At 41.6% G+C, this 17383-nt stretch overlaps 1 protein-coding gene across 3 annotated transcripts in view; it reads right to left on the bottom strand.

Annotated features, from left to right (window-relative positions):
• RASSF7 (Ras association domain family member 7) overlaps positions 1-17383 on the bottom strand; it is a 106827-nt gene that overhangs the window by 52435 nt on the left and 37009 nt on the right. For 2 of the 3 annotated variants that reach the window (XM_063117087.1, XM_063117091.1), the window contains exon 1: positions 14687-15027. The exons of the other annotated variant lie outside the window; for it this stretch is intronic. The gene's annotated coding sequence lies outside the window, so the exon portion shown is untranslated. Of the gene's footprint in view, positions 1-14686; positions 15028-17383 lie in introns of those variants that run through there. 3 annotated transcript variants of the gene reach the window in all.

Raw genomic sequence — 17383 nt, 5'->3', positions numbered from 1 at the left:
AAGTGACCCCATGCTTACATACCAATCCATTGAACAAGTGCCCAATAATCAGTTCAGGCTGAAACATTTGACAAGGATGGTGTGTTTCCCAAGTACTCACTCTTAGGAGCAGCACATGTTATATTAATTAGTCAGAGGCACTATAAATCCTAACCACAAAAATACAGACACATACATTCATAATAGCTCTTTTTGTACAGCTCAAATTCAACCACCCTAGCAGTTAAACAATCCAGTCTCTTATCTTTCAGAAAAACTCACAGCTTTATCTCACCCTCCACAACATAATCAGTGTCTCAGCTAACAAGCCAGTGTTCAAGTGGCAAAGTACAAATCACTGCTTCACAGCAGGGTGGTCTTTTTAAATTGAACAGAGGGGAAAGGTATCACAGAATGGCTCTATGTCAATGCCTTATCAGATACGTTTTGACTCAGAATTATGCACAACAGCAATGGGGAAAGAAACACATCAAGCAGAGTGCATTGCATGTCTCCCATCTCCATGGACTTGCCAGTACATGTTTGATCTTTAACAGCTCCCTTTCCAGAAACAAACAACCCAGTTCTGGTCAGTGTCTGCTTGTCATATTAAGGGGTCAGGGTTAGATGCTCAACTGGCATTGCAATGTGACGGGGGTGGGGGCTTATTTACAGATGAAATGCTACACAGCTTATTTTGAAGAGATAGTTTGCACAAGCATATCCTTATGACAGACTAGGGACTATGCACACCATCCTCTGAGCCTGTGGCAGATATGTTTTTCATCAGACCATGATGTCTTCCAGCTGAGGTAGCACAAGCATAGCTGCAAGTATATTGACTGTCACATGCTGAATTTGCTTTTGACACCGGTGTGTGTGTGTGCGTGTGTTTGGGGTGGGGGTTAGCAGTTGCAATCAGGTGTCAAAGGCCAATCCAGACTTCATTAGTGTGTGGCAGCCAGCAGGCATATGATGACCAGCTCAGCTTGCTGAATGAGGAAATATCACAACTGCCAGGGACTCAAAACAGCTGTGCATGTGAAACTGACACTGCAGCATATATTGTCAGATATTAAAATCCTAAAGAGATTTGCTGACCACTTCCACAGCATAGTAATCAGCCAGTGAACCACCCCCTGGCATTCCAATTTCAAGACATCTACATGACTTCATCTACCCACGCCTGAATAACCATCTTTACATAAGGGCACTGCAATGATTCACTCCATCCCAAATATTTTGTAGCGCAAAAAAGTCCTAGGAAAGCATCATAACCAAGTTGAAGATCAAGCAGAAAGTAGGTATATATTGATATTCAAGCCTCTACATCTATTTAATGTCACAGGTGTGTGTGTGTGTGTGTGTGTGTGTGTGTGAGAGAGAGAGAGAGAGAGAGAGAGAGAGAGAGAGAGAGAGAGAGAGAGAGAGAGAGAGATTTTAAAAGTGTACATCAGAAGTCATTTCTTTTTTGGAGGGGTAAAACCTGAGGAAAATAAACCCAAATCTTGCATCATATCAGAATGTTAACCATTTTTGCATACTTCTAATGTGATCCAGAAGGCAGCTAACTAAATAGACATAATCCAACATTCATAATAATTTATTATGGATACTTTCTGCTTCATAGAGCTTTCTACTGCAGGTTATTGGAACCACTGTAGGGAGAGAGGTAGGATTTAGTTTCTGGTTTACAATACAAGAGTAATATTTACACAAGTCCCAGAAAAGGGACCAGGAGGAAAACAATCTATTACTGTTTGTCTATAAATACTTAGGCCAGATCTACACCAAACAGGAAATAACACTTTAGAACCAAGTGTTACATTTGTTTGTATGTGTGTTTGTCACTGGAGATGAAATTAATAAAGGAAGTTAGCTTCCAGGAGCATATCCTTACTCAGCATTGAACAGATATTCAGATGCTTCTATGCCATTCACTTGTTTTGTGACCTTTAAGACAATGTTTTTCTCGCTGCCTCCATTCCCCTTCCACCCTTTGCATATCTGCCTTACCGAACTACAAATACTTGTTGTTGGTATTACCTTCAGATAGTATAGTGCTATCTTTTGTACAGGAACAATCTTCAAAACCAATATAATATGCTCAGAGGAAATGATTACCTATTTTGGAACTGAATGAAACCAATGATTTCCTCTTACAGGACAGAAATATTTATCCACTGTAAAGGGGGGGAGCCAGAGATTCCTACCAGTTCTCAGCAGCTTTTTGAAAGAAAAATGCATTTCTTGGACTATTGCACATTTGTACAAGCTATTCAACAAGGGGCCAAAATTCTACTAGAAGAAGTGAAGGCACGTACGTGTGTGTGTGTGTGTGTGTGTGTGTGTGTGTGTGTGTGTGAGTGTGTGTGTGAGTGTGTGTGTGAGTGTGTGTGTGTGTGAGAGAGAGAGTTTATAGTGGTACTGGGTTCATCTCAATAGGACACACAGTTTTCTCCACTACCCATCCACATCTCACACAGGCACTCTTAGTTTAAAGGTAGTAAAGCTCAAGCCTACCTAAAAGCCATACCCTCTGATTCAGGAGCTCTTCCTCTGAATGCCTGCAGTTACTCCATAGTGAAGGAAAGACACTTCACTTTGTCCCCAGCCAATCATTCTTTACCAGTACTTCACATCTTTCAGGACAGAGCCCCAGCATTGGAAGAGAACCTGGAAATTCTCAAGTAACACAAGTGCCAGTCACCAGGCCCAATCTTTATGTCTTTAGTGTCAAGTAGAACTTTCCACCCCTGATTATTTTCCTTCCATGTGTCACAGGCATGCTGTCTTTCTTCAATGTGAAAAACAATCAAGTTTCTGTTCCTTTATTTAGTGAAGCTAACAACTAGAAGATCATATTAAGATATTGCAATAAATCCGACTTATTCCCATGCGTTTCGCAATGAAGCAAAAGAGAAGACCCTAAGCAGCCAAACACACAAAGATAAATAATGACAACCAGATAAGCAAAGACATAAACTGAACTAATCTGAGACATTTTACAGCACTGTTTCAACAAGATTTCTTAAATTGTCTCGCATTTTAACTTCCTGCTAATGTAGCCTAGCCCAAACGTCTGCAGTAGGGCCTATATATGCACAGAGGCAAGCCATTTAGACATCTCTTCCCCCAATGTTTGTATTCTTCCTTTGTAGCCCTTGCTTCATTCTTGAAAAATCTGCAGCCAACAAATTGGTGACAGAACTATACACAACCACAAAGGACTAGTAATGAGTGGCAACATTTTATAGATTCTGTCCCAATTTAAATTCAATGTAGCAAAGGTTACTGCTAATTTATATAATTTAGCCCAATTTTATCCTGTTTTCTTATTCAAAAAGAACAAAATTGATTGAACCTAATTGGCTTTAGTATTCATGTTCTATAGGACATTAATGACTGTGTTTCCCAACTAAGACTCCACCTTCAACCTGAGCCGGATCTACACTACTGCTTTAAAGCGCTTTATAACAGTTTTATAGCGCTTTAAAGCAGTTAAAGTGCTTTATAACTGTTATAAAGCGCTTTAAAGCAGTAGTGTAGATCCGGCCCTGGTGGTTAATTCAAGAACTTGTTTCAGTCTTAAATCTTTTCACATGTGAGCTTTTGCATAACATTGCTCAGTGCATAAACTGAAACCCAGAAGGGAACACACACATCTCTCCCACACTTTTGCACATCCCAAATGATGTTATAATACAGCAAGATTAGCAAATACTAGTCAAGAGATCTCCACAATCACCTGGTTCACACATTAAGTAACCCGAAGGGCTTGTCATTGTGCACCAGCTACTATTTAAATATGCAAGCCGGGGGGGGGGGGGCTTGTTGTGTTGTGTGAACCCGGCCAGGGTGGATTGTTGCCATGGTTAACCACACCACCACAACCTGAAAACAACCCATGCGAAGACTCATTGCGAAACAACCCATTGCAAAGAAAAAGACAAGCGCCACAGCTAAATTAACCCATGGTGGTTTGTCATGACGTGCGAACAAGCCCAGAGTGTAGATTACAGAGCCAATACTTGCTTCCGCTTGGAATGCACCTCTGAATGCACAAAGTGTAGGGGTTTTTTTGGGGGGGGGAGGGATTGCACTTGCAGATAAAGCTTCCGTATTCATGCCTCATTCATATGACTTCAGAACTATGTAATTAGTCACTAAGGTAGTCCTATGTATATTTTAAAAGAGAAAAGATTTTGTAAAACCCTGTGATTAAAAAACCCCAAAACCTCAATATGACATCATCCTACAAAAGAAGGATAACTCTAAGACCCAGCTCAACAAGAGACCATTGCAGAGCAGCACAGCAGAACAGATTCTTGGAATTCCAGCAGGCACAAGGTTTCCAAATATGTGAAAGGTAAAGCTTTCATCCCTGCCCTTCTGGCCTCACTGAACTGTTGGTACCACATAGTCCTAGCTTAGTCCATACTTCATGGGAGAGCCATACATTTTAATTCAATTAGGAAGAAATACTTTCCAGGTTAACAAGGGAGAATTCATACACTACCAATAAAGCTTTCAGCACTTGCTCACTTGCCAAAGAAAGTATTATGCAGCTTGCACTTCATTTTCCTCAGAATTCATTATTTATTTATTATTTATTTATTTAAAACATTTAAATCCCTCCCTATATCATTACGATCTCAGAGCGGCATACAGATAAAAACATACAGTATAAAACAATAAATATGCACAGTTAAAAACAAATTAAACCATGATCCAAGTTAAAACAATATATAATTTAAAAGCAGTTAAAACAATGTGCCAGTGAGTTTAACCATCAAAGGCTTTGTTAAAAAGCCATGTATTTACTTGGTGTTGAAATGAAATCAATGTTGGCGCCAATCGAGCCTCCAAGGGGAGGGCATTCCACAGTCGGGGTGCCACCACAGAGAAAGCCCTCTCCCTTGTCCCATCATAGTGTATATGTTGCATTGGTGGGATGTGGAGATCCCACAGATCTAAGGTCTCAGGCAGGCATATATAAGGAGAGGCGCTCTCTCAAGTATCAAGGTCCCAAGCCGTTTAGGGCTTTAAATGTCTTTACTAACACCTTGAATTCCGACCGGAAACGTATAGGCAGCCAGTGCAGTTCCTTTAAGACTGGTGTTATATGGTCTCTGTAAGATGTACCTGCCAGCAGTCTAGCTGCTGCATTTTTGCACTAGCTGCAACTTCCGAGTCGTCTTCAAGGGCAACCCCATGTAGAGTGCATTGCAGTAGTCTAATTGGGAAGTTACCAGTGCATGCACTACTGTGGCTAGGTTATCCCTGTCCAGGAAAGGCCATAGCTTATGGATCAGCCAAAGCTGACCCCAAGTACTCCGTGCCACAGAATCCACCTGGGCATCCAGTGACAATGATGGGTCTAGGAGTACTCCCAAGCTACGTACCTGCTCCTTCAGAGGGTATCCCTTCATAAACAGAATAACTTTGCATAGTTTTACATTATGGGGAGGTCCACACTATTGTGGGGATTTTAAAAAAGGAGAAAGTGAACATTCCCATTATGAGTAGGATATACCACATGCAGTGTCTGTTCTAACATTATCATGGATAATATTTTAATATGACTTATCAGGCTACTTTTGTGAGGAGAAGGTGATTCTTTAATGATATGCATTTTAACAGTAGAGGCCTAGCAGAAAGGTGTTTGTAACAATACATTTCAAGATATTAATGGTTCATCTATATAAGCGTATTAGCCCTGGTAAAACCTTTATGTCAATAAACAGATAAGGAGCTCAAAAGTTGTATTAAGATTACACTACCAAAATGTTTCTTGTAAGAAAACCAGGTCATTTCACACTATTAAATTAACATGACAATTTGTTAGACCAGTAAAAATTATTTGTACACTGAGATATTTCTAGCATAACATCCATCTCAAGAAGTAAATATTGCCCCTTCCACACAAATTAAAGTACATAATTCCCAACTCAGGTCATGTTATTATGGCACCTGATGCAGAAAATCCCAAAAGCACCTCTCCCTTTCCTGCCACTAAAAATACATCATCATCATCATTATTATTATTATTGCCCTTTCATGACTCCTCAAAATAGCTGCCTGAGACAGCTGCCTCACTCTGCCTAATGGTAGGAATGGTACTTTAAAGAGTAACAAGTTCTTTTTCTGTTATCTACGGGCAGCATTCATGCACTAGCAGGACCCACCACCTGCACATAACAGGAAGCTAGTGTTTCGTAAGGCAAATAGAGAGAGCAGGAACACTTGTTTCCAGAATGGAACAAGTCAGCGAAAGTTGCAGAGAGTAGTTTTGATTAACTGTCCTGATCCATAAACAAGTGTTTCTGCTTATTTCTGGGCTTACCTTTGTAAGTGCTGTTTCTTGTTGTCCTAGTGGTAGGTCCCAGAGGTGCAACTTTACTAGTGGAGGTGCAGCAGCTGTATTGGCTACAGCCCTATACTTTTAAAAGACCGCATTCTTTATCGCATTTCAGTACAATCTCTAAGACCAGCTAAGTGCATCCTTGACTTATGCCAAGTATATGCCACACTATACAAACTTGTTAAGTTTCAATATCAGGCACTACAGCTTTTTCTATAACCTGGCATTTAACAGTCAGGTGGAAGTAGGCACTGGAGAAATTTATCAGTGGTATAAAGGAATAAAATAGGTTATTTGGAGTTACAGAATCATAGAGCTGGCGGGAATTGCATAGGTCCTCTAGACCCAACCCGCTGCCAATGGAAATCTGCTCCTTTGGGAAATTTGCTATAGCCTCCCTGATCTGATGTTTTCACGCTACATTTATCTCTGCTTAAATTCATTTTGGCCCAGATAATCATCCTCTCAAATCATCTTGAATCTTATTTTAATATGACTGTTTTTGTGGTGAGACAACTATCACTTCAAGCCACAGTGATGCTTCAGCAATATGCTTTTTAACAGTAGAGCCCTAATTATTAGCTATCCCTCCCAGATTGGCGTCATCTGTAGATTTTATGAGCGTCCCTCTACTCTTTCTTCTATATCATTTATGAGAGATATTGAACAATGCCACCTTGAGCACCATTTGGGCAAAAAGGTGAGATATTAGTTAAATGAATAAACTACCAAACAAAGAGGCTCAGGACAGAACCCAGCATACTCCGTAACATTTTTCTCTAGGTTCATGAGGAGCCATGGATGACCACTCTTTGGCTGTGTTCAGATTACACAATAGCACAGGAAAAAGGGAGGGAGAACCCCATAGGAGTATGCGAAAAAAGCCAAACGGCAAGGGGTGGAACCAAAAAAGGAGTTCTTGAAGAATGTTTATTCAAATATGCCTTTCTTGAAATATCTTTCAAGAATATGGCTTATCTGAGGCTTATCTGAATAAACATATTTCAAGAAAGGCACATTTGAATAAACATTCTACAAGAACTCTTTTTTGGTTCCACCCCTTGCCGTTTGGCTTTTTTTGCATACAGATTACACAATAGTCAACTTCACGAATGACTATTATCATGTCGTCTTGGGTACTCCCCTAAATAGTCATCTGTGGAGTTGACTATTAGCACAGGGTTGACTATTCCCCTCTCTGTCCTTCCCAGCAAATAGTGGCACTCGTTCCCATGAGAATCCCCCTTCATGGTGGGTCCCCTCACTCTCAGTACCTCACGCCATGCTCTCCTCCACCCACTGTGGGGTGACCTGGGATGAAGGGGGATTCTCATGGGAACCAGCACTGCATGGGGCGATTGCTTGCCCCCATGTTCCCCGGGCCATACACGTCCCATCCCTGGGTGGGGCGCCACGTGCATGTCCCATCCCTGCTGCTATCCTTGACAGCATCAGGAAAGTATATTCCTGTACCGCGCTGCACTATCCATTTGGAAATGGGGTCAGGGGAATGGAAGTATCCCCCGACTTCATTTCCAAATGGATAGCGGTGGGGTGGGGGGAGACACTTGCATGACGCTGACAAGGACAGCATCATGTGAGCATATCACTTCCCCCTCCCCACCCCCGTTATCCATTTGTGGATATCAGCAGGGCGTGAAGGGAGACAGCAAGTGTAACCCTCCACACCCTTCCATCTTCCACAAATGGGCTTTAGGTATTGGGGCAGAGGGGGAGGAATTTCTCCTGTGGTTTGATGCTGCAGCCACAGGAATGATTCTTACACACCTCCAACCTGATCTCCATTTGTTCACATCCTGGGAAGCGCATGGGGAACTGCATAATCGGTGACTCCCCACATGCTTCCCAGGACGAATGACAAATGCCTACAGAGCCCCATTGGGCAAAAGCAGCAGGGGTTTCTGCCACCCTTGCCTTGTGACCCTGTAGGCATGTGAAATAGCCAATGGATCCCACAACACAATAATGGAAAATGCTCACTAGACGACACAATAGTCAACGGTGGACTATTTAGTCAACCGGGGACTATTATGTCATCCGAATCTAGTCTTTGGGTATGCTCCATCAAACCACTACAACTGCATTTAAGTATAGCATTGCCTAGACCACATTTTGACAGCTTTTCAACAAGAATATCATGGGAATCTTGTCAAAAGCCTTGCTGAAATCAAAATATATTGCATCTATAGCATTCTCCCTAAGTTAATAATTCTATCCAAAAAAGATTAGCTTAGTCTGGCATGACTTGTTCATGAGAAACCCATGCTGGCTGTTTGCAACCATAGCATTCTTGTCTAAACACTCATAGACTTGACTGCTTAATTAACTGGTAGAGAAACTTTCCAGGTATCGACATCACATTACCTGGTTAGCAGTTGCCTGGAACTTGTTCTTTCTCCTTTTTGAAGATGGGGATATTTGCCCACCTCCAGTCTCCTGGCCCTTCCCTTGCTCTCCCCAAAAATATAGGCAGGGACCCTAAAATTACATATGAGAGTTCCTTTAGTACCCCAAGATGCAATTCATCTGGCCCTGAATTAATTTATAGCGGCTAGGTGCTCCCATATCACCACTTTACCTATCTTGGGCTACAACTCCTTCCATTCATTATTTGATTTATTTTTGACAGACCAAGCACAGTTCTACTTTGGAAGAAAACTGTAGCAAAGTAGCAGTTAAGCAGATCTGTTTAGAATTGAGACTAGCAACTTTATTTGGATTTCTATTTTGCTTAGGGGCAACGCACAATAAAGTAACTTGTCTCAAGGTAAATTCTAACAATACTTTCAAAATGCAGAATGTGTTAGAACATGGCAAGAATAACTGGTCTTGTCAAATTTGGTTTCAATGGAAGCGTAGCCCTCAGACTGCATTTCCAGAAGCATTTTACTGCCAATAGTAATCATGAAAGTGTTCTTATATCAAGAAGGTTTGCATGTGTCTAGCGATAGTTTCAGTGGCAATTAAATCCCATTAAACATGAAAAACCCAGCAGGTACTTTGACCATGACATGGAACTACACAGCATTACAGTGACAAGGCTCAGTCCAATGAAAGTTAGACATGCATAGCCTGAACTCAGCTTAACTAAAACATTTGATTGTGCTTAAATCCTACAAATTTCAAAGGGTGTGAGGCACATAGTGGAGGCTTCATGAACTGGAGTGCTCTGTCATTCCACAGAGTTTAAAATCAATCAAAGTAACCTGAAATATTTTACCTTCTCTATGCATTATATCCACACACAATTCTAGAGATACCATCACCATTAAGAAAGGCAATGTGAACTTGGAGTAGCTTTTATCAGAATTAGACCATCTTGATAGTCTATTGACTAGAACAATTTTTGACTAACTTTTTAAGCTATTTAATATGAAGAATCAGTGGGCAATAGTGACATCATAACAATTAAAACTTTCAGCTAGGTCTAATAATAGATATGGCTTCTGCTGCACTTGCATGCACACTTATTTGGGACTGTCTTTTGAATTCAGTGGAGCTTATTTCTAAATAAATGTGCACAGTATCTGACTGTTTGTTACTACAGAAACATGAAGTTCCTTAACGTTAAAAGCAGGCACAAATACAGTAAGACAAGCTGTAACCAAGAGAACGGATAGTCTGAACAGGTCAAAGAGATGAAAAGACCCAGATGTATTAATAACTGCCTTACTCAATGCAGTAAGAAAAATTAGATCTTTTACAATACCGCCTTTTCCTAATTGTTTATCTTCCAAGACAGCAAACAACAAGTCTTTAAATACATAAGCATTTCATTATTTACTGAAGAGCACCAGATGTGATAGGACCACCTCAATGACTTATTCCATAAACTTATAGTATAAAACATACCACTGCCTTATTCCATAAGGAGCCCCATAAAACAGGCTTTTTAGAAATGGCAGTTATAATTAGAAAGTAATGGGCAAATACAAGTCCAAAACAACAACAACACACCCACCCAAAAGCTTTAAAAAGTAGACTATGTCTAACAAAACAGCTCATGAACATTAGAATTCAAGACTCTTCATGCTGCTTGACTGCTATCTACCTGCTTAGGCTTTGCTGTTTGATATGTCCAAGGGCACTCTCAGATTCTGTGCCTGTCAAGAAGCCATACTCCTTCACGATGGCCAAATTTATTGCTCTAAAAACATTTTACTTTCTGAACAAAGCCAAGTCAGGCCAAACATACTCCTCTCATCACTGTTATTTTTATTTTATTTTATTTATTTATTTATTTTATTCAATTTATTTATTGAAAAGCCTTCGCCCATACTGTCACTCCCTTGTGTGAATTCCAACCAGACTCCTCATGCACCAATACAATTTCATGCTAACACTAAATAGTGGCAAGGAAGAATACAAACATCATTCCCTGTGTGTAGATCACAAGGATTTTTTAGTAGCAATTACAATAGGGGAAGTGTAGTCGAACTGGCGTACTATCTCCATCTTGTCAAGATTTAGTTTCAGTACATTAACCCACAACGACTCAATCACAAGCTCAAAACACTGGTTCAAGACATGCCCCTGGATGCTTAGATAATGAAACGGAGCAGGGTGTCATCAGCACATTAAATGACGTTGCTCAGACCTTTGGACTGCAATTTCATCCAGCAGCCACACACTACTATGTTAGTGTTAAACAACCCAGCTGACGCAATATTTATCTTTGTAGAATATGATACCATAGTTGCTTTGTTGGATTTATAATGAGGAAATGGAAGTAACTTTATGACAAGTAAGGAAAATTGGTCCACAGATTTCAAAAGAAGTTTGGAGAAATCTGGCAAAATTTAAACAGATTTGGTTTAACGTTGCTCTGTTCTGATCGGTGTGCTTTTCTGAGCCATTGGGCCATATAGCTAAAACAAGCAGCCAGTGTGGTGTAGTGGCTAAGGTGTTGCACTGGGAGTCAGGAGATCTGGGTTCTAGTCCCCACTTGGCCATGGAAACCCACTGGGTGACTTTGGGCCAGTCACATACTCTCAACCCAACCTACCTCACAGGGTTGTTGTGAGGATAACATGGAGAGGAGGAGGATTATGTACGTCACCTTGGGTTCCTTGGAGAAAAAGGTGGGATACAAATGTAATAAATAAATATACAAGTGTCTTTATTCATCAGCTTAAAGAAGCATAATTAACAGTTATATATGAGCACCATGTACATTGATGGTGCTATATAAATAAATAAATAATAATAATAATAATAATCTGAAACGTACATCATATAAGTTACATTACACATATAGTTTTAAATGTATCCTGTGGCTTAGTGCAGATGCTACCTTTATTTATTTATTTATTTATTACATTTTTATATCGCCCAATAGCCGAAGCTCTCTGGGCGGTTTTCCATAATTTTTCCATAATCATGATTAAGGGATCAGGAACATGGCACAATGGCACATGTTCAAATTGTACATAAATACAGTGTAGCATTTGGATATAACCTGATAAAGCTTAACTCCTTTATCAAGTATAGCAATTATATAGTTGCCTTCAAATATTAGAATTATTATACTTTTAGACATGAATAGTAAAATAATTTAAAAAGGGCCCTAATTTAACTGTTTGTAACTATCAGAATCTATTTTAATCCCTTTTCTTCTTGAACAACAATTTGAAATAATTTAAAGGTATCCCTCCTTTATATTTGATGCCTCTTACATGTTAGAAAGTAAAAATTCTGGAGCTGTGATTTACTCAGCATCAACCTTCCAATACTGCATATACCCCATCTTGTTTTCTATGCTTTTTATTTCCACTGCAGAATTTATTGCAATTCTGTTATTCTCCAAGAGTTGAGGTCAGAATTCTTACTAGAATCAGAACTCTGACTACTAAACTGTTCCATGGAGTTTAGCAAAAGCAAAACTTATCCCAAACCATGAAAATGTTAATGTTTAGGGCACATGTTTCTGTAGTCTATGGTACATTCGAGTGAGACTGGTAGCTTCACAAACGAGTACCTATGATTTCCATATCCAAATAAATCCAGTACTCATTTGCAGCTGAGTTAACAGGAAGTTATTTAGTAACCATGCATATGGAACACAATTGTCATCTGGAATACATTCCAAGGCATTATCCATCTGGGAGCTCTCACCTTTCTCATTTCTATAGTATCAAGAAAGGACTTGCATCATTTCATTTTGTTCTTTATCCTTTTTTTTTAATGGCTATTGCAAGTGGCACCGAGGCTTTCATTAACTGCACCTACCATAGCAACAGCTATGCTTCTTTCTTCGGGGTGATTATAATTAGAACCCAGTAAAGTGTATGAGTAATTCAAACTAATCCTTTCAATGCACTTCACCTTGCCTTTGTCAACAGAAGAAGAGCAACTTGCCTAAGGTCACAACACAAGTCAATGACAGATCTGAGAACAGGAATCCAGAAGGCTCCAGCTCTCAGTCACATGATCCAAAAATGCCACCTAATACAGGAAGTCACTTGGGAAAAGGGTGAGCATAGGACAAAACCCAGGGGAGCACCCAGATTTGCATAACAGGTATAGTAACACATCTGCTTTTCACACATTTATTGTCAGTAGAGTACAGTCACTTCTGAAGTGCAGCCTGTGTACTTATTCAGCCCTTTAGACTGGATGGAAAGCTGATGTGTGCTACATCAGGAAGTCAGGGGAAAGCACATACCAATTGGCCACTGTCTGAGTCAAATATTACAGCATTAGGCATGTCATATAAAATGCATTCTTTCTATTGACAATTTATCATGTCTAAAAATCAGTGCAAACAAAAAACAACTGGCAGTTCTGCACTGGCTGCAAAGGGATTTGTTAATGCAGAGAAGTGTATAAAGTTACATAATAAAAAGCTTGTTTATTTCATCTCCTTAACTTTAGATGGAGCCGTGGGAAGACTGAAATCCTGTTGCCAGGCTGAGTGCAAATGAAAACTAAGCCTGCTACACTGTTTGTGCCACCTATGCCTACTCATTGTCACCTCCTACCAATCACTATGTAGTTGTGGGTACTTAAAGTTAGGAGCAAAAGGGTCCTAATATAAAAAGTTCTGAACAAATACATACAGCCAACATTCTCTGTCTGTAAGAATGGCATTTTCAAAGGAAGAGAGAAGAAATTCTTACAGAAATCCTAAACATTTCACTTCCAAAGAAATCCACAGGATTGCAATCTTATCTTCTGATGATATTCATATTTACTGCTAAATATGTTTCTAATGCAACTCACATGTATTTAAATACTATATTGTTATAGCTGTTGATACCTGTTCTGAGCCTTAAGGGATAGGGTGGATCAACCACCTAAAGGGAAGAGTTCAAGGAAGAGGCATACATGCTTATAAATCAAATGCAACAAGGAACACATATGCATTTGAGTCTCAGCTGACTGTGCCACATGCAGATCACAATTCGTTGCATTGGACATAGGTGGGTGCTTGCAGTTAACGCTTGGACTGCCACCCCATCCTTCACTTTCAACACTGCAGTATGATCTTCTCGGGCTTTTTTGTTTTCCTAAATAGCTTTAGATCTGGAGAAGAACACTGACCCCACCTGAAGAAACAACAACAACAACAACAACAACACGCATGGAACTCCAGATAATCTTTTACAACAGTCTGACCACCATCGCCTGAAAACCCAGTATCCAGCAGACAGAGCAGGGACTCGGTCCTCAGTAAGAGTGTGCGACTCTAACAAGGACCAAAGAGAGAGACACAAGCAGGCAGAACAGGCTAAAATACTCCACAGAGGCTGGTGGAGCGAGTGGATTTTCCCCAAAGAAGGGAAAGCAGAAAGGCAGATTGCCAAGTGGCCCCACCCACCTTCCGTAGGGCACGGGAGGAAAGTGCTCGTTTGCCAAGTGGCTGATTCTCAACTTGTTAGCCGGCCCATCCCAGGAGGTGACCCGAGCCGGCGGCACCGTTACCGACAGCGAGTTCGACCCACCCCGAAATGAGAGAGCCAGGGACATTCCGCGTCGCCTACTGCGCCTCAGAAGAAAAAGGAGCGGGGGGAGGGATTCCAAATTCCTCTTTGTGGATCACCTGAGGGAGGCGGGGGTGGGGGGAGAGAGAGACTGTGTTAAGCGGAGATGGAATCGCAGCTGAGGAGGGAGAAATGAACGCGCTATCATCCGGCGCCTGCCTGCCCACTCGGAAGTCAGTCCCAGATAAATGGGCATCGGATCTCCGTGTCTCGGGGGTGAAACAGTAAGGGCAAAAGGCGAGTGAAGCACAGGAGCGCAGGCGTGGTTGGGAGGTAGCCCGGTGTGGGTGGGAGGGAGGCAGAGGAGCCTCCTCAGAGTCTATTGGACGCATTTGCTTACCTGGCCGAGTCTCCGCTCTCCTAAGCCGGGACAGAAACAGCAAAACAAATCCTCTTTGCGGAGCGCGTCCAGCCCAGCCCCCTCCTGTAGCTCCTCCGCGGGTTTCTTTTCCGCCTCCCTTCCGCGCTCGCAGTACTGTCGCTTTCCTCCGCTGCGCAAGGTCACCGGCTCCCCTCCAGTGGGCGAACAAGTACTTCGCGTCTGTTTCCTGGCTTTCTTTCTTTCTCTCTCTCTCTCTCTCTTCTCGAGCGAGGCGGCGGCGGCGGCAGCAAGTTGCTCGCGCCGCCTTCCTTCTGTGGCTGGGCTGACGCGGCGCGCTCCGCTCTTGGCAGAAACGCGACGCTGCTGCTTCTGCTCTCTCTGCAACCTGCAGCCTCGCCTCAGAACACCGGCCCCGAGCGCACAGCTCTCTCGCTCCCATTGGTCAGTCCCGCCTCCCCAGCGCCGCGCTACGCCCCGCCCCGAATCTGCCTCTGCCTGCAGGTAATGGGCAGAGCCAGTGGAGGCTGGTGGCTCCGACTTCGGTGGCGACGTAAATCTATTCTGAATTTCAGTCAGAACCAGACAGGACTCTTAAGGAGCTATCCAAAGTGTTCAACCCTATCCCTAAAATGGGTTCAGCACCTTGGATCGCTCTTCTAGAGTTCTGGCTGGCTCTGACCGAAATCCAGACTGGATTCACGGCCCCAGCGAAATTGGAGCCACTAGCCTCCACTGGGCAGAACTACGACAGCACAGGGAGGAGGAGCACAGACCGACTGACGGACCCAAGCACCGTTTGCTTCCACTGCTCTGCCAGCCAGCAAATTCCCATAGTTTGGAGTAAGAGAGTTTTTATTTGTTTCTGAAATGGAAATCAGGAGAGGAAGGCGGATTTTGGATATCCAGTACTACTAAGAGTTATCCACTCAGGCCATCACATTTTATTTCTTTATTTGAAAGATCCGGCTCAGAGTCTATTTTTAAAAGATTTTTAACCCACCTTTCAGGCCTCAATTGTTCTCAAAAGGTGACTTACAAGACTCTAAAACACATGAAAGTACAGTCAACAGGGTTGTATCCAATGTTCTGCTAACTTAAGTCTCATTTATTTAAGTGGATCTACTCTAAGTAGGACTAACATTGGATGCAACTTCCTTTTTAAACATTTAAACCATAAAATGATTTAAACAAACCCAGCAGCAGCTAAAGAGTTTTACAAGTACAGCACAATTTAACCAAACCCATACTGAAATAAATGTGTCTTCAGAGGTTGTTTTGATTTTGATTTTTTTTTAAGCCAGCAGATAAGACGATACATATCCCGTTGACAACATTTAAGCCAGAGCATTACTAGGTTTTCCTGGTTCTTTTTCCTCAGCCTTTAAAAACAAACAAAAAAGTCTGTACTTCTCTAATCCACCTGCACTTCATTGGGAGCCAAGCCTCAAAGCCAGGCAAGTCAATGGGAGGCACACCAGGAATCCCAACTACAACACTGTAGCATTCTGAGGGTTGGAAATTATTTTCATGAGCAGAAAGTTGAAGAACAGTAGCTATTGTTAATCTGTGGAGGCAAAAAACCAAAAACAAAAGCTGCTTTTGTGATACCTTACACTTCTATCCGCTTCTTCTAGTGCTCTGAGTATATTTGCAAGTGAGCAGCAAACAGACACCTGCAAGCCAGATGTCAATTGCGAGAAAAGTGACATGAGAACCAACCCTAAGCTAATGTTTTTGAGCACTTTAAAGCTGGTTCATCTTAGTCCCACAAGTCTATTCCAGTACTAGTGGTAACAAGAGGATTGCAATCTAAGCACACTTGGGTGGATGTTCACTGAAATCCATGAGACCACAAGGAGGAGGTTGGTGTTAATAGAGTGAAATTAATAGAGTTCCCTATTACATCTAAACTCAAGGGAAGCCTGGCTCATTTAAACTATGGAATAATATAATAATAATAATAATAATAATAATAATAATAATAATAATAATATCCTGCCTTTTCCCCCAGTGCTGGGACTCAAGGTGGTTTACAAGATTAAAACATGTACAATTAAAACATATAAATATAAATTACAAAAGTTAAAATAGAATTAAACCTACAGTAAAATTAAAAACATGTTAAAAAAAGTAAAACTGTAACAGATTAAAAGGGGGGAATCCAATACATTAACACAGGTCCAGTATAGTTCCAAAAGCCTGCTGAAAGAAAAAAGTTTTTGCCTGCCTCCGAAATTGTAGCACAGAGGGAGCCAGCCTAGCCTCTCTGGGAAGGGAGTTCCAGAGCCTCGGAGCAGCCACTGAGAAGGCCCTCTCCTGCGTACCCATCAGACATGTCCGGGATGTTGGTGGGACTTTGAGAAAGGCCTCCCCAGAAGGCCTCAGAGCACAGGCAGGCTCATATGGGAGAATACAGACTTTCAGATAATCTGGACCTGAGCCATAGAGGGCTTTGTGCCCGGAAACCGACCGGAAGCCAGTGAAACAAGATGGAACCTGCACTAGCACAAGGTGTGTGCACATAATGCACAATCATAGTTTAGGGTTATTTCTGAACTGGACCAAATGTGAGCATACAGAAGTGAACAACAATTGGCACTTCCCTCCTCTGCACCCGCTTTTCCAGCTAGAACATTATGGTCGCATTTTCATACCCACTATTTCACAGGCAATTTTGCTAGGATGAACATAATCATTCCAGCTGCGATTCTGCAC

Source organism: Elgaria multicarinata, chromosome 2, assembly GCF_023053635.1.
Source record: "Elgaria multicarinata webbii isolate HBS135686 ecotype San Diego chromosome 2, rElgMul1.1.pri, whole genome shotgun sequence".
In the NCBI taxonomy this organism is placed as follows: domain Eukaryota; kingdom Metazoa; phylum Chordata; class Lepidosauria; order Squamata; family Anguidae; genus Elgaria; species Elgaria multicarinata.
Note: the sequence above shows the minus strand (reverse complement) of the source record. Positions and strands in the feature narration are given on the sequence as shown.